General features: G+C 47.1%; 1 protein-coding gene across 3 annotated transcripts in view; it reads left to right on the top strand.

Annotated features, from left to right (window-relative positions):
* Positions 1-13,490: 13,490 nt before the first annotated feature.
* WDTC1 (WD and tetratricopeptide repeats 1) overlaps positions 13,491-27,806 on the top strand; it is a 61,356-nt gene continuing 47,040 nt past the window's right edge. The window contains exons 1-2 of one of the 3 annotated variants that reach the window (XM_075908836.1): positions 13,491-13,817; positions 26,070-26,129. The gene's annotated coding sequence lies outside the window, so the exon portion shown is untranslated. The remainder of the gene's footprint in view (positions 13,818-26,069; positions 26,130-27,806) is intronic. The other 2 variants (XM_075908834.1, XM_075908835.1) reach the window with 2 other exon arrangements.

A 27,806-nucleotide genomic window follows, 5' to 3' on the forward strand; every position in this document is an offset into this window, starting at 1 on the left:
TCTGGCTCTGTCAATCTGTTTCCTCACTTCCCCGGGTGGATATTTAAGCTTTAAGAATGCTCGATAAAGATCATATAGATGTTTGTCTCTGTGGGATTTAGAGCAAATCTGGTTGTATTTTAGGGCTTGGCTGTAGACAACTGATCGTGTGATATGACCTGGATGGAAGCTAGAAGCATGTAGGTAAGAACAATAGTCAGTAGGTTTCCAGCAGAGGTTTATGTGACCAGCATTTATGTGTACTGTAGTGTCAAGGAAGTGGATCTCTTGTGAGGACTGGTCCAGGCTGAAGTCAATAGTGGGGTGGAAATTGTTGAAATCCCTTCAAGTGTCTCCTTCCTGTGGGTCCATATGATGAAGATACCATCAATGTAGTGTAAGTAGAGGAAGGGTGCTAGCTGAGGAAATGTTGTTCTAGGCCAGCCATAAAGATGTTGGCATATTGTGTGTACCCTTAGCAGTGCCACTGACTTGAAGGTATAAATTGTCCCCAAATCGGAAATAGTTGTGGGTGAGGACAAAGCCACATAGCTCAGCTGCCAGGTGTGCTGTGGCATCATCGAGGATCATGTTCCTGACCGTTTGTAGCCCACCCTCATGTGAAATGTTGGTGTAAAGAGCTTCTACATTGATGGGGGCCAGGATAATATTTTCAGGAAGATTACTGATGCTCTGTCGTTTCCTCAGACAGTCAGTGGTGTCTCGAAGATAGCTAGGAGTGCTGGTAGCATAGAGTCTGAGGAGAGAGTCAACATAGCTGGATAATCCTGCAGTAATGGTGCCAATGCCTGAGATGATGGTACATCCGGGATTTCCAGGTTTATGGATCTTGGGAAGTAGAGAAAATACCCCTGGTTGGGGCTCTGGGAGGGTGTTTGTGTAGATTTGGTCCTGAGCAGTAGCAGGGAGTTTCTTGAGCAGATGGTATAGTTTCTTTTGAGATTCCTCAGAGGGATCAAAAGAAAGAAGCCCGTAGAATGTGGTGTGGGCAAGTTGTCTGGCAACCTCCTGTTTGAAATCTGACTTTGTCATGATGACTACAGTCCCCTCTTCCCCACCGCCCCCGTCAGCCTCCTTGATTATAATGTCAGAGTTATTTTTGAGGCCACGGAGAGCATTGCGTCCAGCATAGCTGACGTTGTGTGTCATGTGATGTTGTTTGTTCACAATGCTGTGCACGTTTGTGGCAGCAATCAGTGTAGAAGTCCAGAATGTCATTTCAACCATCTTCCATGTAGAAATCTTCATGTAGGGTTCGTAGAAGGGATCCTGTGGGTCAATGCAATGTTCAGTGATGTGTTGGAAATATTCCTTCAGTCAGAGGTAGGGATGTAAGTGACTAGTTGACTATCCCATAAGTGTAAGCTTACCGGATAGTCAACTAGTGATGTGACTAGTTGCTTCCCCTCCTTGCTGCCTCTGTCAGAGAGAGGCAGTGAGGGAAGGGAGCAGGAGCCGGTGCTGGGGGGAGCCGGCTTAAAAGCTGGTTTCCCCCAGCACTGTCTCCGCAGGGAACAGGGGAGGTAGAGGCACAGCAGGAAACAGTGTGAGTGGGGAATGAAGTAATCTCCACTCACACTGGTTCTGCTGCAATTCTGCTTTTGAACTGCACAAGAGCCCCAGCAGGGTTCTTGCTACCGTTGAAAGACGGAGGCACCCTTATCGACGAAAAGTCAATGGAAATCCCATCGACTATTCAATCAGTTAATTAATTGAAATTTAGCATCCCTAGTCAGAGTCAGCGAAAATAGGCTTCCAGGTCACTGCAGAACTGTATCATGTTTGTGGGGGTGGTGAGGCAGAGAGTCCCCAAGATACCACAGACTCTTCTGCCCGGCTCAGTGTGTGGTTGGATGGATTAACAATGTTAGGTGAGTTGAGGGTACCGGAGTAGTAGTACCCTGTGGCGTGTAGGAATTTAGATAGTTTATTGGCCTTTTTCTTCTGTAGGGAAGTGGAATGAGCATTGTAAGTGGCTTGTCTAGTTTTTGTAAAGTCCAGCCACATGGAAGTTTGTGTGGAAACTTGTTTTTTTTATGAAAGTCTCTAGATAAGAAAATGCTTATCAGATAGTTGACAGGATAGTCGACTACAGGAGACCCCCGCTTTATGACGGCCTGATTTACGATCCCCCGCACTTATGACCTTTTCTGTAAGTGTGGAAGGGGCCAAAATCCCACGATTTACATCCTTGGCCCCGCAATTACGATGGCGTATGACACCTTTCGTAAATGTGGGCTCGAGTTACAACACCCCCAACTTGCAACGCTATTCCCGGAACCAATCGCATCGCAAGTTGGGGGCAGCGTATAGTCGCTTCCCCCACACCTTGCTGCCTCTATCAGATCGAGGCAGCAAGGGGGGGAGAAGCGGGGATACTCCAAAGCAGCAGCGCTACACGGAGCCCAGGGTCAGCTGCTCTGTGCAGTGCTGCCACCTTAAATGCGACGGGGAGCCCAGCACCAGGCTCCTCATGGCATTTCAAAGCAGCAGCATCACGTGGAGCCTGGGATCAGCTGGGCACTGTCCCCGGGCTCCATGCGGCACTGCCACTTTGAAACACTGCCACATTTTGATTTTCTCCTGTTTGTTGTATAGGATGCTGATTGGGTGGTTCTTCAGTTTCTTTGAGTGTGTGGCATAATCTCTCACTGTAGTCCATGTAGTATGTGGATGATAATGGATTTTTCTCTTTCAGTCCATTGGGTATGATGTTCATTACTTTGCACTTGTAGAGGAATATGATTTTTGTTTGTATCTGTCCACATTTCTCTATAAAGTTGATGGATTTCCAATTCAAACGGCTAAATGAAGTCCCTTGCACGGTAAAAAGTCTTAGGGGGTACCTGGGTTAGTCTGTAACTTTAAAAGCAATGAGTAGTCCTGTGGCACCTTAGATACTAAGCTTAAAGGCACTCACATACTCTGGGAATAAAGCAAATCCTCAGATTGCAACACTCCCACTGAAGCAAACCAGAGACCCATGCATAGCAGATTGAGGACCTTGGATTTTACCTGAATCGTCTTTGTTTTAAATTTCCTCCCAGCATAATGTGCTGCTGTTGAGACTGAAGACAAGAGGAGAGATGAACACTGGGCAAGGAGGAACTGAGTATCACTGAAGAATACGTTGCTCAACAGATCCTTACTCCAGAGTGGGAGGACTAACGGTCTTGAGTTACTCAAGAGAACCAACAAAGAATAAACCTGACTAATCTATGACTAGAAAGAGGAGAACTGTTCAAATGAATCACGAGTCTGAACAGGAACAACCAGATGTGCTAACATCTTACTTCTGCTTGAATACATTCTAGACAAGCAAATTCATCAGCAAGAAAGTCCTGGGCTTTATATTTACCTATAGGAAGGACTTTGTCACATGCTCCTGAGTAGGGGCCTATGCCTGAACTATTAACCATAAGGCTGTGTCTACACTGACCAGTTATTCCGGAAAATAAACCGCTTTTCCGGAATAACTTGCCAGCTGTCTACACTGGCCGCTTGAATTTCCGGAAAAGCATTGACGATCTAATGTAAAATCATCAGTGCTTTTCCGGAAAAACTATGCTGCTCCCGTTCGGGAAAAAGTCTTTTTCCGGAAAACTGTTCCTGAAAAAGGCCAGTATAGACAGCAGAGATTTCTTTTCCGCACAAAAGCCCCGATCGTGAAAATGACGATCGGGGCTTTTTTGCGGAAAAGCGCATCTAGATTGGCACGGACGCTTTTCTGCAAAAAGTGCTTTTCTGGAAAAGCATCCTGCCAATCTAGACGTGCTTTTTCCGAAAATGCTTTTAACAGAAAACTTTTCCGTTAAAAGCATTTCCGGAAAATCATGCCAGTCTAGACGTAGCCGACGAGTTTTGCCATTGGTTAATGTAGCAGCAAAACAAAAAAATTCTGCTAAGAACATGCAGGGAAGTAGAGACACTTGCTCAGGGACCTCTCCAGGGCTGGATCTCTTCCAGAAATAATGCTCAGAGGCTAAGGTGGTGTGATCCTTCTATGGAAGTAACTAGGTCAAATCTTTCCAACTTCACAAGGTGCCAGACTTTATCTAGATCACTCACTAATAGTAGTAAGTAGCTGCAAATTCCCTAGACTCTGAAAATAGGATCTTTGCCAGGTAGAATGTAGGCTCCACATTCATTTTTTGCTATTTTGGTCAGACATTTCACAGTCAATTGGACTGAGAACTGCTGTAGCTGGGTGACATCTACTGCAGTATATCCACTGTGTGGTACAATCCTGCTTTCTAAAATAGTTCAGAAGCTTCAGGGGGTAGCCGAGTTAGTCTGTTACAGAAAAAAAACAACAAATGGTCTGATAGCACTTTATAGACTAACAAAACATGTAGATGGCTTCAGATGACTGTGCCCATGATTCCATCTATATGTTTTGTTAGTCTATAAAGTGCTACCAGGCCATTTGTTGTTGTTTTTCTAAAATAGTTGTAATTTAGTGCAAACTCCAGAGACTGCAGAATGATGTTCTCTGCTGCCCATAATCCCTCTGACAGGTATCATGAGAAATTGGGTACAAACAGTTAAGTCTATAATAGCGTTCTCTTGCCCATACAAAATTAGATCTACCTTGAAGTGTATAAACATATTCTTCAATTCCTCAGCAACTGTCTCAGGGTAGATTACTAATTATTCATGACTCACATTTTATAGGAGTCAATCTTCAGCATTTTAAGAGCTACCAGAGCTACCCTTTATGGATTTTAGAATATGCATTTACTTTCACATCAGGAGAAAGCCTAATTAACTCAGTTTATGCTTCTTGAGCTGCAAGACTAAAGAAATACAACCCAGGCCTTTAAAAGTATCCAGTCAAGCACATTACATCAGTAATAACAAACTAGAGCAGTGGTTTTCAAACTATGGGTTGCAACCCAGTACTGGGTCCTGGAATGTCAGGCACTGGGTCTTGTTGCTATAAGGTGATCAGTGGTAGCTTCCTGCCAGTCCTGGCCCCACAGACTGTGCTGTGCCCCAGAAGCAGCCAGCAGCAGGCCCAACTCCGAGGTGAGGGTGGGGGGCAGAAGAGCGCATAGGATTTTGTGCACTGCTTCTGCACTGAGTAATAGCTCTGTACTCCCATTGGCTGGGAACTTGCTGCTGGCTGCTTCTGGGACACAGCATGATCTGTGGTGTCAGGAAAGGCAGGTAGCTGCCTTAGTCCCCCCTCCCCCCCCACTCCCGTTGCACTGCTGACCAGGAGCTGCCTCCTGACACAGCCTTACCCCCCCCCCCCCCAAAAAAAAGCTGAAACTCTCATCCCCTGCCCCATCCTGGAGCCCACACTTTAATCAAATTATGTTGGGTCATGGGCATCAACGATTTTCTTCCACTGAGTCATGAGAAAAAAAGTTTGAAAACCTCTGGACTAGAACTTATTCTGCTGTATTCTGGGGGGAGGGGAGAGGAAGAAGCCAGTGCCATGAAAATAATCAACTCTGTATCCAGGGTTACTACTGTCTTCCCCAGACTCTGAAAACACTTTCTTCCCTTTGAGCAGCCTGTCTCTTCATCAGTGAAGCTAGGACCTGTCATCCACCCAATTTCCTTTTCAGACGGTAAAGGTAAAAACCCTCCCACAGCATCCCAAACAAATACACTTAATGTTCCACAACCAAGAACTCATGAGAGCAGCCTACATTATGCCAGTTTCAAGAGCCCTTTCTCGGTTTTATTTGCATATCATTCATGCAGAATTCAGCTGCACTGGAGCCATATTGGAGGAATTCACAACATTCACTTGCCCTTCTATAGCATCCTTGATTAAAGAATCTAAAAGTGCTTCACAGACATTAACTAATGAGGACGTAAGCCAGGGGTTGGGAACCTACAACCTGAAGGCTGGATCCAGCCCCCTGGGCAATCCAGTCTGGCCTACAGAGGATCCAGTGTGCACGCAGCACTGAGGGTGGAGGGTATGTGTGTCCAGTGGTCATACAGTGCTGTGGCTCCCCATCCTGAACATAGGTGAGGAGACATGCACAGGTGAGGTTGCCAAAGGGAGCAGCCATGCACAGTAGCCAATTGATAGCAAGGAAATAGCAGGAGCCCCCCTTTCCACTTGAGTGCTCACTGCGCTAGGTGGTAGCAGGGAAACCTTCCCCTCCTGGGGTGGCTGCAGCAGGGAGCCACACCAGACAGCTGCTTCCAACAGCATCCAGATCTGGCCAGATGCTGCTAGCAACTCCTCCTGCAATCAGGTAAGGAGGCATGCAGGAGTGGGAGGGAAGGGGACTCCCTGAGCCCTTTCCCTGCATGAGACGCCCAGAAAAGGGAAGAAAGGGGAGGCCGCAGCTGGGCAAGCCTCAGAAGCCCAGCAAAGAAAAGCAAACTCATCCATCACACCAAAATAATAGAAGAACATCACATCACATCAAGAGTTTTTTGGGGGGAGTGCGGGGCTTTTGTTTGTTTGCATTTCATTTTTGTGGCCCCCAACTGCTGATTTGTTAGTGGCTCCCAACCCAAAAAAGGTTCCCCACCCCAAGGGAAGCATTATTTATATCCATTACACACATGGGCTACGTCTAGACTGGCCCCTTCTCCGGAATAGTCATGCAAAGCAGGTAAGTCAGAATAGGGAAATCCGCGGGGGATTTAAATATCCCCCGCGGGATTTAAATAAACATGTCCGCCGCTTTTTTTCCGGCTTGGGGAAAAGCCAGAAAAAAGCGTCTAGACTGGCGCGATCCTCCGGAATAAAGCCCTTTTCCGGAGGATCTCTTATTCCTACTTCAAAGTAGGATTTCCCTATTCTGACTTACCTGCTTTGCATGACTGTTCCGGAGAAGGGGCCAGTCTAGACGTAGCCATGGTGTAAATCGGGGACTACGTTGTCCTAAAACATACACTGGGATAGTAGCAGAGCTGAACATAGAAACCAGAAATCCTGACTACCTAGCCCAGGCACTGGCCAATAGACCACACAGCTATTAAGGCTTCTGTAGTTCTTCTACAGTCTTTTCCCGTATCTGACCCATTTATGTCTCTGTTCCTACTGCTTTTTTCCACTTATAAAGGATATCTTAGTATGCCTGCCTCTCTCCTTTTAAGACTTTTCCTACATCCTTTTCCTGTTTCTCCCGACTGATTACTTACAATCAGTAATGTACAATCAGTTGAGCACAGTAGATGAGATCCAGCCTTCCCCTTTCTGCTTGATGCTTTTCCACATCCCCTTGTAAACTGAATCTAAAGAAGCCTAGAATGGCACTGCTGTTCTTTTCTCTACTTCTGATGCGTGCACCAAAAGAATATGTAAAAGTATGTAAATAACATACTATTTAATTTTGCATTTCATTATAATTGGTGTGGGCTAACACGTAACACCTGCGAATATAGATTCTAGTCCAGCTCTGTAACCGACTTCAGCAAATCACATCCCCTCTCTCTTTTTATTTCAGTTTCCTCATCTGCATGACAGAAGTGATAATGATACTTGTCTTCTTCACAGAGTGTTATGAGCCTTAATTAATTAATGTGTATAAAAGACTTTGAGATTCTCCCATAAAAATTGCTATATAGGTGCAAAGCATAATTATTTAAGTACAGAGGCTAATTTACAAATGGAAATGAAAAATAGAGTATAATGAAAATATGAAGCTGACGTTACAGAGCTTATATGGTGTATAGAAGCAGTCAGATAAAAGGAGACAGTAAGTCTACTTGGTTCTCTCTCATGTAAGAACTCTTGATCAGAATCCCATGTGAACTGTTTTCCTAGTAATGCCATAACAACCCTAATGAGAGAATTTCATTTGGTTCATATTATATTTCAACCCCTTGCGCATACAGAATTTCACAAAATACATAGACTCAGTATCACTTACTTAACATTGCTGTAAAGCGCAGGGGTTCTGTTTTCTAGTCATTGTACTGTGATCCCCTTCTGACAACAAAAATTACTACAGGACCCCAGGAGAGGGAACCAGAACCCAAGTCCACCTAAGCTTTGCGGTCTCAGGTGGAGTCAAAGCCAAAACCTGAGCCCCAGTAGCCTGGGCACTGGGGACAAAATTCAAATGCTTCAGCCCCAGGTAGGGGACCTATAACCTTAACCCAGCCACTAAATGGAAGCTCTAAAGCTTTGGCCCTGGGCCCTAGCAAGTCTAAGCCAGCTCTGGCAACTCCATTAAAATGAAAGGGGCTGGCTGTGGGTGTGGCCCCAGCCCCCCTATCTGAAGTGCCCCTGCCTTGAGCCTCCCACTCCTCAGGCACTCTTTGGGGGCCGGGGCTAACACTCCTCTCCCATTCATATAGGAACATTGCCGGCTGTTCCCCTTGTCACAGAGCTAGGGGAAAGTGCACAGTTTTCTGCATTCCTCACTCTGGCTGGGGAGCAGAGGAAACTGAACCTGCTCTGGCCCCTCCCAGCTATGCCCACTGTAGCATCGATAGCCATCAAGAGGCTCTTCTCACCTGGCCCCAAGCTGCTGCAATGAGACAGGGCTTAGGTTGTCCTCTCTCCCCAGGGCAGCCTGCATACTGAACCTCTCAGCCCCACCCCAGAACAATGACTCAATTAAGCATGTACATTTTTATTATTTCATTTCCAAAACCCCCAAATTAATTGAGTTAAGGACCCAAGCAACATTGGGTAAATGTTCTGGAGACATGATAAATGTCTAACTATTTTCATGTGAGCTTTGCAAAATAGAAAAATGATCATTTCTCAGAGTAGTTTTATTCCATTCTTCCTGCCCTGAGTTGTGTGAAAAGACCGTTCATATAACAAGTAGAGTAACCAAATGAGAATACTTTGGTTACATTCCTTGCTTTGCCACCAATTTTCTGGGTGACCTTAAAGAAGTCACAGACTCGCAGGACCTGACTTTCAGAGCTACTGAAAAGCTGCAGTTCTCCTGACTTTCAGCTGGAATTGTGCATGCCAGGGCCTATCAGCTCTGAAAATCAGGCCCCGTGTTCCTCCATTTCCTCATCTGTTAAGTAGGATAATGACACCTATGTTCCAAGGGCCTCTGAGACTTAATTAGTTTTTGTACAGCACGTTGAGATCCCCAGATGGAAGTCATTAAAGAAATGGAAAATATTATAAAGAAGGTTAGGTTATAGGAGCAACAATAATGGATTCTGACTTTTTAAAAAATGTCTTAATCTGTTTTTTGTAGTATTGTAGCCATATTGGTCCAAAGATATTAGGAAAAAAGGTGGGTAAGGTAATATCTTATTGGGGCAATTTTTGCTAATGAAAGAGACAAGCTTTGAAGCTACACAAGCAGGTCTGGGAAAGGTATTCAGCCTGTTAAATAGTTAAATACAGGGTGAACCAGATTGTTTAGCATAAGAAGTTAACACACATTGTTAACATTTTTTTCTCCACTCAAGCTTAGCTGAAGAAGTGGGTTTTGCCCAGGAAAACTCATGATACTACATGGATTTTTGTTAGTCTCTAAAGCAGTGGTCTCCAACCTTTTAAAGCATGAGATCACTTTTTGAATTTAAATGCAATCCCTGATATACCTCAAACCCAAACACCCTTGCCCCACCTCCTTCCCGCCCTGCTCACACCATCTTCCCTCCCTCCGCGATCTTCATTCACTTTTATTAGGCTGGGAGCAGAGGGCTGGGGTAGGGGGGAGGTGGATGCGGACTCTGATGTTGAGAATTTGGAATGTGGGAGGAGTTCTGAGCTGAGCCTGGGGCAGGGAGTTGAGATGCAGGAAGTGGTTCAGACCTGGGAGGGAGTTTTGGTACAGGAGGATTCAGGGCTAGGGCAGTGGTTTGGGGCTAAGGCAGGAGGTGTTCAGGACTGGGGCTGTGGTTTGGCATGCAGGCTCTAGCTGGGCACCACAGGTGGCTTCTGGGTGGTGGTGCAGGGGACTGAAGCGGGCTTACCCCTACTCTGGCCCTGCACTACTCCCAAAAGCAGCCAGCAAACTCATTCCATTCCTGCCTCTGGTCTCCTCTGTGGAGATGCGGGTATAGGGTGAAGGGAGGGGTATCTTGACATCAGTACCACCCCCCTCTTCTTTCTGTGCTCTGCCCTCAAGCTAGAGGCTCCCAGAGCTGGGGAGCAGCTTTAAGGCAGAGAGCAGAAGCAACATGGCAGTGCTTAGAGATAGAGATGAAGTGCCGCACTTGATAGCCTCCTGGCCAAAGCTGTCAGGATCATCTGTCAAAGGCGCCAAGATCTACTGCTTGGTGACCACTGCTCTAAGGTGCCACAGGACTACTAATTGTTTTTAAAGTTACAGACTAACACAGCTACCCTTCTGAGACTTTAACACATATTGTAAGAGACATTCAAGATCAAGTGTCCAATTACCACCTTTTCAGTCTCAGGGGGAGAAAAGGGGGGATGTCAGTGCGTTACACATTGTAATAAGCCATAAATCCAGTGTCTCTATTCAGTCCATGATATTTGATACAAAGGATAGGCTTGCTGCCTTCCTAGACTGTGTCAGGGAGATCTCAGGAACCAGTACCTAGTCACACACTTGTCATAGAAAAACACTGTTCTAAGGGGAGTTTGATGAATGGGAGGTGGTTGTTGAAGTTGTGGTGAAAATCTATGAGGGAGTTTGGGTTATCTGTCCAGAGGATGGAAATATTGTTGATGTATCACTGGTTTCATGGTGCATTTGACATGGATGAGGATGAAGTGGCTGAGTTTTGTAATTGTTTTGGGGGTCGGTATCTGAGTGTTGTCCATTGTCGTGTAGATAGCTGAGGCAAGCAGAGATGCTGCCATTGTCAAGTTGGTGTATAGGGAGGTGACATCCATGGTGGCAAGGACAGTATTCTGAGGAAAGCTGTTAATGTTGCAGAGTTTTTGGAGAAAGTCAATTGTGTCATGGGAGACCTTCTCAAGAAAGTGGATAGATGTGATGATAGTATACTCATTTTCGTAGAGAAATGCCACAGAAGGAGGACAAAAAGAAAGTGAGAGATTGCATAATTAGAGGTAGTGGTTGATCATTGCTTCTATGACTTCTCTGGGTTTCAGTGTGCATGTGTGTATGGGAGGGATGTCATGGAAATTACCTATAGTAGCTGTTTTAAGAAGCTGTTGCTGCAGAAGTTGGAGAAGGCAGCATCAGTTTTCTCCTGAAATAGTGCCATAGCTGAACCTGGAGTCATGAGATTGTGGTTTGAAATGCACTTTAAAGTATTAATTAATAAATAGTTTAAAATATTGAATTGCAAAATAGAGGATATTTTATTTTAAATGGACTCTAGTGATTCTTGGAATTGTTAAGTATAACATTTTGCATCTTTCTAATCAGCTGATTATGACTTAACCACACTTATCCTGACGAGCCCTAATCGGCATTGTACTTCCTCCCCCATGACTCTGATCTGAAAAGTGGGGCACAAAAAAATCTTTGTTAGTCTCTAAAACAAAGAGCAATGTTTAGTTCTTCCAGAACTGCAGAGATGTATGCTTGAATGATGAAGGGAACATTTTTGCAAACAGTGCCACCACCTGGAAAAAATACTTTAACACAGCAAAAAGGTCCTTGCATGGAGCTTCCTAAGACAAGACAAGGTCTGTTTGATTTCTAAGACAGTTTGGTGTGCGGACCATATAGGCAAGGTTAGGCATTTGCATTTTCCTTACGAGATTTAGCCACATCTACTTACCTGGCCTGACTCAATGTAATTGGAGATGTTACAGCAGCAGGTGGAGAGAAGTGATATACAGTAAACTGGAGGTTCAGAGTAGCCTGTGCTTTAGAGTAAGCTGAGACAGGACAGCCCAGGTGGGCTGGAAGGAACAGAAGTCAGGGGGCTCAGGAAGAGAATGACCCTGTCACATGTTAGACTGGGCTTTCAGGACACTCGGAAACCATAAGGCGTTAGAGCAGGATGGTAGTGCAACGCTGACAGGCAGAACTGAACCTAAGACCTCTGGAGCTTTGCACATGAGCCTCTGAGCCTAAAAGCCAGCAGTAGAGCAAACTCATTCTTTCTCTTTGTAAGTGGTTTCAGTGCCATGCCATGGGACAGTGAACCACACCCAGAAGGCATGTAAGGAAGCCTGGGCACCTGGGAGGGTAGGTTCCAAGCAGACCAGGTGTCATGGGCTAGGTCTAGACTGCGGCTTTTTCAGCTTTTTTTTTTTCTCACTTTTTTCCGCTTTGTTTTTCAGAAGAGCTTTTCTGACATTTGGCCCTGTCTAGATGAGGCCAAATGGTGGAAAAACCTTCTCTTTCGGCGGAGCCCTTATGCCTCGTGAAACAAGGTATACAGGGCTCCTCGAAAGAGCGCGTTTGCTCTTCCACGCAAAAAAGTGGAAGAGCAAATGTGTTCCTTGGACACAGCGGGGTTTTTGCAGGATACCTCTGGTACCCACAAAAACCCCATAGTCTAGACGTAGCCATGGTGAACAAGAGCGTGACGTGGATTTGTAGCTGCCTGCCAGGACAGTGAGGCATAGAAGGGCCTAGGGAAGCATGCCTACTGCAAGGAGGTGACCAGCACTTGGGGAAGCTTATGGGCCGTGGGGGCTAGATCTTAGTTGGGCCCAAAGACTGGGTGGCTGTGTCTAGACTGGCCAGTTTTTCCGGAAAATCAGCCGCTTTTTCGGAAAAACTTGCCACTGGCTGCTTGAATTTCCGCAAAAGCACTGACTTCCTACTGTAAGAAATCAGTGCTTTTTGCAGAAATACTATGCTGCTCCCGTTCGGGCAAAAGTCCCTTTGCACAAAACTTTTGCGCAAAAGGGCTAGTGTAGACAGCTGAGATTTGTTTTCCACAAAAAAGCCCCGATGGCGAAAACGGATATCGGGGCTTTTTTGCAGAAAAGTGCATCTAGATTGGCCACGGACACTTTTCTGCAAAAAGTGCTTTTGTGGAAAAGCGTCCGTGCCAATCTAGATGCTCTGTTCCGAAAATGCTTTTAACGGAAAACTTTTCCGTTAAAAGTATTTCTGGAAAATCATGCCAGTCTAGACGTAGCCGGTGGGTATGGCGGGGAGAGGTTGAAGCTCAGCTTGGCTGAGGGACTTAGCAGGTAGGTGGGCTAAGAATAGGGTTGCCAGATGGTTTCAACAAAAATACTGGGCACACTTGACATTATATCACAATCTCCATTACGTTTCATTTAGAAAATACCGGACATTGATATTTTTTCAATTTGTTTCCCAAACGGAAAGCTCAAATACTGGAAGGTCCGGTTCAAAACCGGACACCTGGCAACCCTAGCTAAGAAGGTGAGGCTGGTGCTGCCCAGGAAAGTCCTGGAAGGGGAAGGAAGACACCAGTTCACATGGCTCCGCCCAGCGGGGCTGCCACTTATCAACTCTTATACACTCTGACATGGGCCGCCCGCCCTCCTTTAACAAACTACAATTCCCAGCAGGCGCAGCGGCGCCCCCTGTCCCGCCCTTTGGACGCTTCTGCGCGCGGATTGGCCCAAACCGCCCCGCGGGCTGGAACTCCCTTTGGACCGCGCGCGCTGTCACTCCGAGCGCGGGCAGCAAGACGTTACGAGGCGCGGGCAAGGGGAATTCTAAGAGCGGCTCTGCGCTCTTGGCGTGGCGCACGGGCGGCCGCGCGGAAGGAGTGGTGGCGCAGTTAGCGTGGCGCAGGCGCAGTGCGCGGGGAGTTTGCTGAGCCCCAGACAGCTGGAGGAGATAAACAGGGGAGGGGGGCTGAGGAGGGACCGAGCCCCGGCCAGCCGGGGGCTGCGGAGCATGGCGAGGGGCTAGCGGCGGCCGGCCCCACCCCTGAGGGGTCCCCCTGTCCTGGCACAGGGGCCGGGCTGCCCCCTGCATGGATGGAGCCTCTCAACTTCCACCCGCTGCCGAGCCTGCGCTGAGGAGGCCTGACAGGTAACGGCCCCCCCTTCCCCGCCCCCTTCCCCGCCGCTCCCCCCGCCGTGCCCTACAACGTGACCTCCAGGCAGCTGCCCCCCGTCCTCGCGGCGCTGGCCTGCCCCCCCCCCCCAAGTAACTCCCCCCTCCCCCGCCTGTCAGAAAACTGCCCCCCTCCCCCGCCCCTACCGAGGAATTACCCCCTCCCCCCTCCCCCCTCCCCTCCCCTCCCCTCCCCTCCACCCCTGGCAGGCAACTGGTTTCCCCTCCCCCTTCCCGTACTTGTCTCCTTTCTCTGCTACTGCACCCAGCTCCCTCTCCCCTGGCGCCCTCAGTGGCCTCCCAGCAGTGCCAGGTCACAGCCCTGTCCTGTCCCCACTAGGCTCCCTGCCCTGTCGGGTCACCAGCTCCTGGTCTGACACCGCGGTGGCTGTTCTGTCTTTGCATCCTCGCTGCTTTATCTTCCGCCCAACAAGTAACTGCCCATTCCTTTCCCGGCTATACTCTGCCCTACATCTGCCAAGCACGGTAATTGCTCCGATCTGTACTGCCTCGCTTCTTTCTGCTCCTGCCCTCCAACAGGTAACTGTCCCTCTGTTACTCCCCCTGCCTGCCCCTTGCATACCAACTGCCTATGCGTGCCCCCCTGGCAGTAATTGTTTGTCCACTCCCTTAAGTAAGTGCTTCCCTCCCTGGCTGGTGCCCCCCATGTCTTCCCTGTTCTCCCCACTTCCTTCTTCATCCCTAACTGGCAATGTCCCTTGCCCTGACATTTCTTCCATAGACAGCTGCCTGGCTTCCTCTCCCATGACAGGTGATATGCTGCCACCCATCCTCCTGATTCCCAGCCAAGCAACTGTCACCTTCTTTATTTCTCCTCGGTGTCTGGGGTTATGCCACAGACACCCAGCTCTGGATGCTTGAGTTTGAAGGCCTGTTATAAGTCTGAGTTTGTTTAAAAACAGTACTCCTCCACAAGCACTTCTCCACCTAAGCTGATACCTGTGGAATGTCACATGCAGGATTTTAGGAGTAGAGAGTGGAACCCTACAACATGACCTGAACCCAATGGGACCCAACTGCAAGTGATGGGGAGGGTCAGGTGGGGAACGAACTAGACCAGGTTGGGGTTAGATTACTCTCTTCTGCCTGCTCATGAGGTCAGTGTAGTGGCAGCTGCATACACACCGGTGACAGCCCTTTTGCTGTCCACCATTCCCAGCCTGCTGTGTTAGCATGAGCATGCTAAGGGGTGGTAGTGCCTCTCCATCTGCAGTGCATAAACACAGGGGGGTGGGGATAAGGATGGTGGAAGGCAAGAATAAGGCATGCCACAACCCTCGTGGATAGCTGCCATCCTGGATCAGAGGTCAGGAAGGAATGGTGGCAAGTGTGGCTTTGGCTCACCTTTGGTAGAAAGCGTCAAGGTAGGATAAAAAATCTACTCAGCTCCTTCAGGCTTGAGTTGGGCCTAAAAATTAGGCCCAAGCAGATTTCTAGTACAGAGGTTATTTTACTTATGCATTTAGCACTCCTGGGACTGCTGCTGGAACCCTGTGTTCAGGGATGTTGATCAAATAGAGAGGATTCAGAGGCGTGTCACCAACATGATGAAAGGGTTGTAAAATGTAGTGATAGGCTCAAGGAGCTCAGTTTAGTTAATTTTCACTTTGAAATGATTAAATCAGTCGAAGTACCTGCAAGTGGCTCACCTTTGTCTGCTAGATTGGATGCTAGAGAGCCAAAGGCCAGAAGGTGGAACTAGACAAACAAGATGTACATTTTGAACAGTCAGAGTAACTGACCATTAGAGCAATTGACTAGTGGTTGTGGTAGATTCTGTCACTGGCAATTTTTAAACCAAGGCTGGACATTTTCTTAAAGGATACATGCTTTAGTTGAAAATAGGGATGTAAAATCCTGTTAATCGGTTAACCTGCTAAACTTACCATTTAACGGGTTAATGTAGGGGTGAGGAACCTTAGGCCCAGCAGTGAGATGCAGTCCATGGCTTGCCTGGATCCAGCCCCTGGGGTTCAGGACTCCTTCCACCCCCAGCATACGGAAGCCCACACTGGCACTCCAGCCCCTGCTATCCCTTGCCCGACTGATTTTTCTGTAGGTCAGTGGCCCCCAACTCAAAAAAGGTTCATCACTCCTGCGTTAACCAGTTAAATGGAATCCCATCAACAGAGGGCCTCTCCAGTGCGGCTGGGGGCCTGGAGCTAATCCCCCACCCGTGGGCAGGGCTCCTGGTTAACCGGGTTACCGGTATGCATTGCCCAATAACCAGTTACACATTAAGCATAACCTTTATCTGTTCGCATCCCTAGTTCAAAAGGAATGACTGTTGGGGAAGTTCTATGGCCTGTGTTAGGCAGGCGATCCGACTAGATAACCACAATGGTCCCTCCTGCCTTTAGAATTTATAAACTGTGCCTGAAGGGGTTGCCAGACTTTTGTTGCTCCTGCTGTTGGACCCCTTTTTCTACCAGGCAAATGAGCTGCTTGCATCTAGCGGCTCCTTATTCTCCTTCTCATCCCAAGAGGGTGATTGACAGTTTAGGGATGACTGGCAATGGAAGGGTGCAATTTTAGAGTAAGTTTGCACTATTGTTGTATGGCTAGCTTTGTTCTGGGCACATCCAAGCTCCCTGTGACTGAAAGCCAGGACCCCCTCCATGCTGTGAGCTGAATCTGCCAGATCTTCAGCTGCTCTCCCACCTGCCCCGTCCCATGCTAACCAGCTTCTTCCTCTGGTGACTGAAGGTTTAGATAACAACTCTGTCCCTACTATCTCCTTCCCCTTGTCCCTAGGGGTTGACTCATGCTGATTAACACCATCATACTTGGTTTCTGAGCCCCACTAGCTTTTTTTCTTTTTCTGAATCTCTTAAAGAGAATCTTATTGAAGAGCAATAACACTGTGGTAGGCAATGGTAAAAAAGGGGGGTGGAACTAACAGATTAACATGGCTACCTCTCTGAAACTTGTCACCAGGCAAGGTACTGGATTTAGCCATATAAAGTGGAAGTCTATGAGCTTCATGAAACTTGTGCAGCTGCAGACATCTTCCTACACCCAAATAAATGTATTAGTCTTTAAGGTACCACAGGACTCCTTGGTGTGAGTGTAACTAGTGCGTTGTAGGTTTGCTGAGTAACTGTTTGCATTGGATGTAAGGATGTTAAGGACTAGTCAACTATCCGATAAGCAAATGCTTATCGGATAGTCAACTACTTGATTTCCCCCGCCCTTGCTCCCTCTATCAGATAGAGGCAGCAAAGTGGGGAGGGGGGAAGAAGAGGTACTTCAGAGCGGCAGCGCTGCACATCTGAGCCTGGGATAAGCTGTGTGGCCGCTGTCCTTTGAAACGTGGAAGTGGTGTTCAAAGGGGCAGCACCGTGGAGCCTGGAGTCAGCTGGGGACTCCCCAGCAGATTCCAGGCGCCGTGCTTCCTTTCGGTGTAACTGAGGATCAGCTGGGGACTCCACAGCTGACCCTGGGTTCTGGGGAAATGCTGTGCAGAAATCGGGGTCAACTGGGGAGTCGCTAGCTGATCCTGGGCTCCATGCCGCTGCCCCTTTGAAACACCGAGACTGCATTTCCAAGGGGCAGTCGCCACACAGGTGATCCCTGGCTCAGCTGTGTGATGCTGCCCCTTTAAAATGCCACCTGGGCATTTCAAAGGGGCAGTGCCATGGAGCCCATAGTTGGCTGGGGACTCCCCAGCTGACCCTGGGCTCCGCGCAGCATGGAGCCGGGAGTCACCAGGGGACTCTGAGTCCCCTGTGACTTTGAAATGCACAAGAGCCCCCACTGGGGACTCTTGTACAGTTCAAAGCAGGCATGCCCATGTGCAGCTTGGAGTCAGCAGGACTTCCAGCTGGCCTGAGGCTTCACATGGAGTTCCACATTCTTCCTTTGAAATGTACATCGACTAGTTGACGGAAATTCCATCAACTACTCGACTAGTTAACCGCAAATTAACATCCTTAATTGGATAGGCGGAAAATAGGTTGTGTCTTGAGCGGGGAAAGTCATGGAAGTTTTTGAGATAAATGATATTTCTGAAAGGTCCACGGGGAGGCACAGGTTGAACCTTTCTGGTCCAGGAACATCCATCGTCTGGAATGATGTCAATTAGCTGGATGTCCATTTATCTTGGGTGTGGTTAAGTTTCCTGTGGTCCCATAAAGTTTGTTTACAGTCACCAGTCCTAGCTCTCAGTATTCTGTGCTGTTGTTCAGCTCGAATTTACCCCTAAATGTCCTCTAACAGCCCAGTGAGCAGTGGAAATGTTGGTAATGCTGCTAGATTATATTGGTGTGGAAAATTCCCATGGTATGGAAAATTCTCAGGTTTGGAACGAGTCAGTTCCCAAGGGTGCCGGACTAGAGAGGTTCAACCTATAGAAATAAAAACATTTTTTTATGGTGGCTTTGAATTGAGATTTTGAGAAGGATGGATATGTCAAGAGACTTGGGATTAGCTCACTCATTTAACAATAAACTCTGTGATTTCCCAGATGACTCCTATTCACTTGACATTGATGAAATTTTTTTGAAGAGTAACTGATATCAGATTTGAACTTTGAAGTGCAAAAACTGTTAACTTCAAAGGAAACTTTTCTATGCATATGTATGATACTGTATGTATAAGACCTGTCTGGGGGAAAAGAGAAGAGGGGCGAGGGGAGTGTAAGGATAATTTGGGGAAGGATAGCTAGTTAGTAGATTCAACTAAATCTTTTCATATAAAAATCTGATAGGACCCTGAAGGTAGCCATGTTTGTTGTTTTTGCTGAAACAGACTAGGAATCAGGTGGCACTTTAAAAACTAATTTATTAAGGTTTTAGGGCATAAGCTTTTGTGAGGTATAGCTCATTTCATCAGATGCTAAAGAGGGGAGGGGAAAAAAGGATACGGGGAAAGCAGTGTGACACTTTTTTCCCAGCATGTGTCAAAGTGAGTTGTAGCTTACATAAGCTTATGCCCTAATACCTTCTACATTAATTTTTAAAATGCTACCAGACTCCTTGTTTTCGGTAGGACCTTGAGATACAAAACAGATAAAGGACTACAGTAGTCTGCATTTTGACTGTAGTAACTTAAATCTTGCTGCTGGGAGCAGTTGGAGTTGAATGATTAGCAGGGCCACTGGGTGAAAACTAGTCTGGTGAATCTTGTAACTCTTTTGTAGAGTGCTTTGGGAGTGCCCGTCTAGGAAACTACTGCTGTCTGTGTTCCTAATGTATTGTAACTCCACAAACATTAACTGGCAGGTTGGCAAGGCCTAAGCCTGTAGAATTCAGCAGATCATTAAACTTTGGCCGCAAACTTTAAGAGCTCAAGCGTTGCAAAAGTGTTAGCTGCCTTTTTAGATCTCGTAGGTATACTAGGGCAGTCAAGCGATTAAAAATATTAAATTTAATTGTGATTAATCAAGTGTACTGCCCCTTTGAAACGCTGTGGCGGTGTTTCAAAGGGGCAGCATTGCGGAAGCCCAGGATCAGCTGGAGTTCTCAGCTGACACCAGGCTCAGTGCAGCTGCCTCTTTGAAACCCAGCGGCAGCATTTCTAAGGGGTAGCTTCAGAGGAGCCTGTGGTCTGTGCAGTGCTGCCCCTTTGCAGTGGCAGAGTGGTACTTCAATGGGGCAGCGGAACGTGGAGCCTGGGATCAGCTGGTCCCTCTAGATGATCCCAGGCTCCTAGTGCACTGCCCCTTTGAAGCACCGGAGCAGCACTTCAGAGAGGCAGTGCAGCATTAACGCCTGCAATTGTGTTAATTTTTTTTAATGCTTTAATCCTGCCCTGCGTTAATCACAGGCGTTAACGCAGATAAATCGACAGCCCTAATATATACCCATGCCTCTGTAAACTAGGGATTTAAAATTTCAATTATTTGGCTAATCAAATAGTTGATGCAATTTGTATCAACTAGTCGATAAGGGTGCTTCCGCCTTTAAAGTGTAGCAATAGCCCTGGGGCTGTTGCTACACTTCAAAGGTGAAAGTGCTGCGGAGAGCATGAGGCCGGTGGGGGAGTCTCAAGCAGTCCCCTGCTGGCCCCATGTTCCCCGTGGTGTTTCAAAGCGACAGTGCTGCATCGAGCCCGGTATCAGATGACCCCACGCTTCATGCGGCACTACTGTTTTTAAATGCTACATAGAGCCCTGGGCCAGCTGAGGACCCCGGGCTGCAGGCAGCGTTTCAAAGTGGCAGTGCCGCATGGAGCCTGGGGTCTGGCCCAAGGCTCCATGCGGCGCTGAGGCTTTGAAGCACCCTTTCCCTCTCTTCCCCGCCCATGCTGCCTCTTTCTGATAGAGGCAGCAACGGGGAGTGGGGGAGCAACTAGTTGACTAGTTGTTCACATCCCTACTGTAAACTCCACTCCAATTCATTTGAAGTGCATTTTACCTGCAAAATCTTATGTCCTAACAAACCTGTTAGTCTCTATGGTCGTGGTCACCAACCAGTAGATCGCGATCTACCGGTAGATCTCAGGGGCTCTTAGAGTAGCTCTTGAGCCCTCTCTGAACTGCACCCCTGCGCAGTACATTTACATTAGATTTCCTCATTTGAGGAGCAGCTACTCACCGAGCAACAACACAGGTGAGTAGCTGTGAGGAATGATGGGAGCTGGGAGGCCAGGAGGGCTGAAACACCCCAGACAGTTGACTGTGGCTTTTAGCTGAAAGAGGCTGCCCCGTGCTCCAGCTGATCTGCAGCTTCTCCTCTACGCCTGCCTACGTGGATCTTGGTGCACCCTGGCTGAGCGCCATGGCCAGCTGGCCGGGCACCTGCTTCTCTTTGATCCAGCCCAGCTGCCCTGCACTCAGCCCAGGGAGGCTGTGTCAGCCTCCAGTTGTGCTGTAGCAAGCTTCCCCGGGCTGAGGGCAGGGCAGCCAGGCGGGAGTGAAGAGAAGCGGCTTCCTGGCCAGCTGGCCATGGTGCTCAGGCAGGGTGCACCAAGTTCCACGTGGGCAGGTGCAGAGGGGAAGCCGCACGATCAGCTGGAGCGCGGTTCAGCCTCCTCCGGGCTGAAGGCCACAGCAAGCTGGCCAGGCAGCTTCTCCTCTGCGCCAGTCCATGTGGCGCGTGGTGCACCCTCGCTGAACTTCAAGCAAGGGACTTCAAGGAAGGGGCGGTAGATCTTGGCTTGGTCTGTCATTTAAAAAGTGATCTTGGGTGTAAAAAGGTTGGAGATCACTGCTCTAAGGTGTCACAGGACTCTGTGTTTTTATATCTACAAAAAAAAAATTATGCAGCTACCCCTCTGAGACTTTTTAGCTCTTGTCATTTCTCCATCACCTGCACAGGATAGTTCCCCAAAGGTCAGTCCTGGGACCAATCCTTTTCAACTTATTCATAAATGATCTGGAGAAAGGGGTAAGCTGTGAGGTGGTAAAGTTTGCAGATGATACCAAACTGTTTAGGCTAGTCAAGACAGAAGCAGACTGAGGGACTCCAAGAAGATCTCACCAAACTGAGTGATTGGGCAACAAAATGGCAAATGAAATTTAATGTGGATAAGTGTAAAGTAATGCACATCGGGGAAAAATAACCCCAACTATATGTACAGTATGATGGGGGCTAATTTGGCTATGACAAATCAGGAAAGAGATCTTGGAGTTATCGTGGACAGTTCTCTGAAAACTTCCACGCGGTGTGCAGCGGTGGTCAAAAAGGCAAATAGGATGCTAGGAATTATTAAGAAAGGGAGATAGAAAATAAGACCCAGAATATCTTACTGCCCCGTATAAAACTATGGTACGCCCACATCTTGAATACTGTGTACAGATGTGGTCTCCTCACCTCAAAAAAGATATTTTGGCCTTGGAAAGGGTTCAGAAAAGGGCAACTAAAATGATTAGGGGTTTGGAACGGGTCCCATATCAGGAGAGGTTAAAGAGACTGGGACTTTTCATTTTAGAGAAGAGGAGACTGAGGGGGGATATGATAGAGGTGTATAAAATCATGAGTGGTGTGGAGAGGGCCGATAAAGAAAAGTTATTTATTAGTTCCCTAAATAGAAGAACTAGAGGACACCAAATGAAATTAATGGGTAGCAGGTTTAAAACTAATAAAAGAAAGTTCTTCTTCACACAGCATGTAGTCAACCTGTGGAACTCCTTGCCAGAGGAGGCTGTGAAGGCTAGGACTATAATAAAGTTTAAAGAGAAGCTAGATAATTTCATGGAGGTTAGGTCCATAAAAGGCTATTAGCCAGGGGATAAAATGGTGTCCTTGGCCTCTGTCTGTCAGAGGCTGGAGAGGGATGGCAGGAGACAAATCGCTTGATCATTGTCTTCGGTCCACCCTCTCTGGGGCACCTGGTGCTGGCTGCTGTCGGCAGACAGGCTACTGGGCTAGATGGACCTTTGGTTTGACCCAGTACGGTCATTCTTATGTTCTGTTAGTTATGGAAAAGGTGCTACAGAGGATGGGGTAGCTGGGGGATGGGGTGGGAGAGATGATGTGTAAGGATGAAATCCCATCTGCAGTATCTCCAGACTTTGTGAAACAGTGAGCAGCAGGTAACTAAAGGAAAAATCTATTCTGGATAATTAAAATTGATCATAAGGACAATTGCATTACATTTTGTATGGAAAATGTGCTCCAATGTGGCTTTCTACCCTGGCCTATTTATATTGCTTTTTTCTTTAGTAAACAAAAGTTCTATCTTACATGTTACCAGAGGGAAGTTACCCACAGAACAGATATTACATTGGCTGTAATAGTGTATGTTTATCCTTAAATGTGGCACAATAGGGAGCAATTTTCTCTTCCCCAGAAATGGCAATGCCTGTTTGAGAGGGGAGGTTCCAAATGCATTTGCTCCTTTGCCTCTCTGAGACTACCAGGAGGGGATGTCCTGCTGCTGATTTTTTTCACAATGATATTCCATTAGGAACAGATCTGAAAAACACCCACTTGTTTTGCACAAACTATAGAAAAGCCAAAGTCACTATTGTCACTGGTTTGAATCCAGCCCAGGTCCTGGAAGCAAAAAAGCTGTTTCATTACTAATACCCCTGACCTGCTTAGTCTTCCCTATCCTGTAGTAGGAAAATAAATCTCTTCTTTTAGAGGTGAGCAGGGGAGAAATCAGGAAACCTGAGAATATCTAAGTTTCTGATTTTTCTGTGTCAACAAGATGCCAATACTGAACCTTAAGGTAACAAAATAACTCAATTAGTGTTTTTTCAGTGGAGGATGTCATATGGAGTGCAGGGAAAGAAACCCAGTGAGTGAAGAGGGATTCCTAGTAAAGAAAATGGTAGAAACTAGTTGTCATATTAACCCAAGCCTTGTAACAGCAAATCAGTGTTCCTTATTGTTCTGCTGGTCAGTTGTCTTCCTTAAAGTACTTGGTCCCAAGCTACTTCCTGGAGCTCCTTGTTTTTTTTTCCCTATGACCTCTCTGTCCCATTTCAGTTTTAATCTGCTCTGGGTCATAGTTTTGAGGTGCTGTAGCTATAACCTGAGATGAGGCGTAGGGGGAAGCTTTGTGTGCTGCAAACCCCTCCTTCATCCAAACTCCCTCTCAGACCCCCCCACCCTTTCTTGTATCCCATCCCCTATCCCAAGCTCCCATCTGCACTCAACCTCCATCCCAGAATCTGCACCCCCTTCTTAGAAAAGTGCAGCTCTTGACCACTTACTACAATCTTAAAGTGGCTCCCCATCAAAAATTATTGCCCACTCCTGCACTAGCCACATGTGGCTATTTGGCCAGTTGGGTGGCTAGTTCGCTATAGCAGTAGCCACTACAGTAGTGGCTACTGCTTCAGAGCTGGTTGGACGCCACAGTGCCAGAGAAACATACACTGACTGTTGCATTCTGTTGGGGGTAATAAATGTGTATGCCCTTTCGTGGGACATGGAATTATAGTTTGGCCAAGAAGAATTAAAAATTAACATGCCTAAACTTTGTGGATCTCCTGGGAAGTATATCTAACAACCTCTAATCTAATCTTTATTTTGGGATCTGTTTCTAAATTAATCGGGGATTATTATCTTTCTATCGTAAGAGTAAGATAAGCCCGGCCGGCAGAGTGGCACTCTAGTTTATTGATAATGAGCATGTGCTTATAGTCCACAAAACACTTTAAACACTAACTAACCGGCGCAGCCACTCCTGTGGGTTAGGTAAGCATCACAAATATGACGGAAGTGGAGCAGAGACTGTGATTCGAGGATGATGTCATCAAACTGGGGAAAGGGGTGAGGACAGGATCAGAATTCAGAACTATCTTCATAAATTGGAGAAATCAACAAGAGAAAATGCAATAAAGATAAATGCAGAGTACTATCTTTTGGAAGAAAAAAGTCAAATCCCTAATTACAAAATAGGGAATAACCAGCTTGGCAGTAGTAGTGCTCTAGGGATGTGATAGTGTACATGGTTAAGCGATGAACCTGGGGTCATCTGTTAACCTTCACAGTTACACACAAGGCCCTCCCCACTGCTTCCTCTGTATCAGAGGTAGCATGGGGGGGTGGGGGAAGCAGGTAGGAGCCAAGCATGCCAGCTCCCACCCACCTCCCACTGCCTCTTAAAAGCCAACTCCCTGCGAGCATCTACTCCTGCCCCACCTTCTGTGCTGCTGCCTCTGATAGAGAAGCAGCAGCATAAGAGTGTGAGGGGGGGCTGGTGGCCTCACTGGGAGCTGACTTAAAAGCTGACTCCCTGTGCACTAGCTCCCAGGGAACTGCTCCCCCATGCTTGTAAATGTGTAACCACTGTATTTTTCAGTGGTTACATGTTTACATAAATACATGCATTTTAACATCCCTGGTAGTGCTATAAAAGGATCTGGGGGCTACAGTGGATCACAAATCAAATGACTGAACAATGATGCAGTTGTACAAAAGGCCAGTATGTCTGGGGTGCATCATAAGGAGTGTTGTGTGTGTGACACTTGTGAGGGTATGAAAAATTGTCCTGCTGTATTGGCACTGATGAAGGCTTAGCTGGAATATTGTGTTCAAGTCTGAGCACTGACCCTTTTTAAGAAAGATGTGGACAAACTGGAGAGAGTCCAGAAGAGCAACAAAAATGAGTAATGGTTTGGAAAACCTGACCTATAAAGAAAGGCTTGTTTAGTCTTGAGACAAGATGACTTGTGAGGACTGGAGAAGAGAATAGGACCTGTGGAGCCTTCAAATATGTTAAGGGCTCTGACAAAGAGGATGATGGTCAATTGTTCTCCATGTCTGCTGAAGGTAAGGCAAGAAGTAATTGGCTTAATCTGTAGCAAGGGAGATTAAGGTCAGATATGTGGAGAAAATCTTTAAACTAGTTAAACAGTGGAGTAGCCTTCCAAGGGAGGTTGTGGGGATCCCCTGAGTTTAAGAACAGTTTAGAGTTTAGACCAGTGTTTCCCAACCTATGGGTCGGGACCCAAATATGGGTCGCTGTTACATTTCAAAAGGTTCGCCAATTGTCTTCCCGAGTGGCTCTGCCCTCCTTCTTCCCCCTGTTTTTGAATTGCCTTGGGTCACCAAGTCTTCCTGAATTGTCAAAATGGGTCCCCATCTGGAAAAGGTTGGGAACTGCTGGTTTAGACAAACACCTCTCAGATCATTGGCACTGCTTCAGTACTGGCATCTGGACTAGATGACTTCTCCACATCTCTTGTAGTCCTACACTTTTATGGCTTTCCTAGGACTACAGACCATGCCTGGTGTAGGATTAGAAATCAGGAGTTTCTGGTTCCCAGTCCCCTTATTAATCTATGAGGTGACAATTGCCTGCAGTTCAATTGGACAGATGTTTAGTTTAAAATAAGTTCTCTTGAAGGAAGAGTTAAGATCTTGCGGGCTGGGTTCTGAACGCCTAAAGAGCAACAAAAGGTTAGATGAAGAAAGCAGTGTTCATACTTCCTCTTCAAGCCATCACTGCCTCCAAGAGACAGACTTACAAAATTCTCCCAGACCAGTGTTTAATAATCTTACAAAATTCAGGATCAAAACCAAAATCTTTCTATGCAAAAGTAAACTGCATACATTCCTGCTTTCCAGCTTGACCATTTTGTCCCAAGCCATTCCTCTCTTACTCTTGTGTCAGCCAAATGTTAAAAAATGTACCTATGCGTTTTCCAGGGTCGGGGCATTGGCAACAATTGGTATTTAATAGAACTGCAAAAGGTTCAGTTGTAGACTTGTGCAGTGAAGATGGTTGACTTTAAGCTGGGGCTGTCCTTAGGAAAGACAAGTGTCTTGTAAGATTTAACTTGCTCTTTTCCCTTTTCTTGTCATTCAGTATTGATACGCGGGATTGGCAGACCTGAAGACAGAAATTCCTCATATAGCTGCAGAACAGGTACAGTATGGAAAGCAGTGGGGCTTTTATGTGCCTTTTTGCACAAACATTCCTAAACTATGCCCTGAAATGACCATCAGTACAAGCAAAAAGGGGTAGCTGAGCCCCATTGACTGCTCGGAGAATCCTAATAAAAGGTTTCATTGGTGGTTATGTAGACACTTCTACCGAGAACTAAACTGTGATCTCCCAAACTCATTCCAAATGAGCTGCCAAACAGTTGGCTGGTCCTTGGAAAAATAGCAAACAACTGACTTGTCTCTGTGCTTCTCTGGCAAACTGGTAGGTCGGGGTGTTCAAAATTGCAGGAAAGGGCAAAGATTTACTCCTAGTAGAACTTTGAGAGACTGCACATGCCTCTTTTGGGCCACTGTTAACAAGTGGCAGAATTTGGGAGTTGCCCTATTCTTGGCAAAATGCAATTAGTGTTGGTCTGAGAAGGAGGGAAATCTGCATTTTTTTAAAATGAATATTCGTGTACCTCAACTCTCCTGCTTCACGTTCTGACCACCTAGAGCTCAATTAAAAGGGGTTACTAGAACAAGCAGAAAGCAGTACAGTGGCTGGAGATAAAATACAAATTCCCAGTGCCAGAAGACAGCTGTGAGCGTCTGATCCAGTGGGCTTCAAACGTTTTGAGCTGAGACACTCTCTCCCCTTTGAGTTAGAATGTTTGGTTGTGCCCCCCCATGCTTGCCTCTTATCAGGGACAACCCCTCTGCTCCTGCTCTCCTCCCCCACCTTCCCAAATCCAACCCCTGCTCTACCTCTACCCCATTGAATCCTTTCCTCCAAACCCTTTCCCAGAGCAACACCACATGTGCACCCTCACCAGGGCAGCAGAAAATGGATCAAACTGCCCACTCTGCTACCTTAAGTCCGGCTCCAGGCTGCATCGCTTGGGGCAAAGGCGGGGAGCACAGTGAGCTGGAGCCTCATTGTCCTGCCTCTTGTTGCCAGGAGACAGTGGGGTAGAGCGGGCTGGGGCTGGGTCTTTCTCTGGTTCTTGCAGCTCCTGCTCCTGCTGGTGAGTGTGGGGGCAGGCCCAACCCCTGCTGCCTGCACTAGGCCCTCGGTTCCCTGGTAATCTCCCATGATGCCCTGGGCTCCGAGGTGGCTTAGGACAGTTGAGGCCAGCCATCCCATGGATAGGATGGCATTGGAGATGCTGCTCCCTCTGCAAGCTCCACCAAACATTCCTCCGTAGCAAATTATGCTCCGCAGTCTGAAAACTGCTGATCTAATGTGACCTCCTGGGTTGCCAGGTGTCTGGTTTTGAACCGGACAGTCCAGTATTTGAGCTTCCTGGAAGGGAAACAAATTGAGAAAATAGAAATGTCCGTTATTTTCTAAATAAGATGTCATGTACATTGTGATGTCATGTCAAGTGTGTCCCGTATTTTTATTGAAACTATCTGGCAACCCTAGGACCTCCTGTGTAAGATTGACCTGGTGTGTCTCGGGCAGCGCTCCGTAAAAATGCCAAGGTCAGCGCAGGCTACAAAGGGAGAGCAGATGTCAGCCACCAGTTTGGGGAGTTAACTGAAGTTAAACTCATCAATTAATTCCAAACTGTGCTCCTGATTTCTCCCCACTCTCACCTCCCACATGCACACTGGTCATCAAGGAGCTAACACAGCCCCCCTTTTTTTTCCATTTCAGTTGTCTGGCTCCTAG

Source organism: Pelodiscus sinensis, chromosome 25 (genome assembly GCF_049634645.1).
Source record: "Pelodiscus sinensis isolate JC-2024 chromosome 25, ASM4963464v1, whole genome shotgun sequence".
In the NCBI taxonomy this organism is placed as follows: domain Eukaryota; kingdom Metazoa; phylum Chordata; order Testudines; family Trionychidae; genus Pelodiscus; species Pelodiscus sinensis.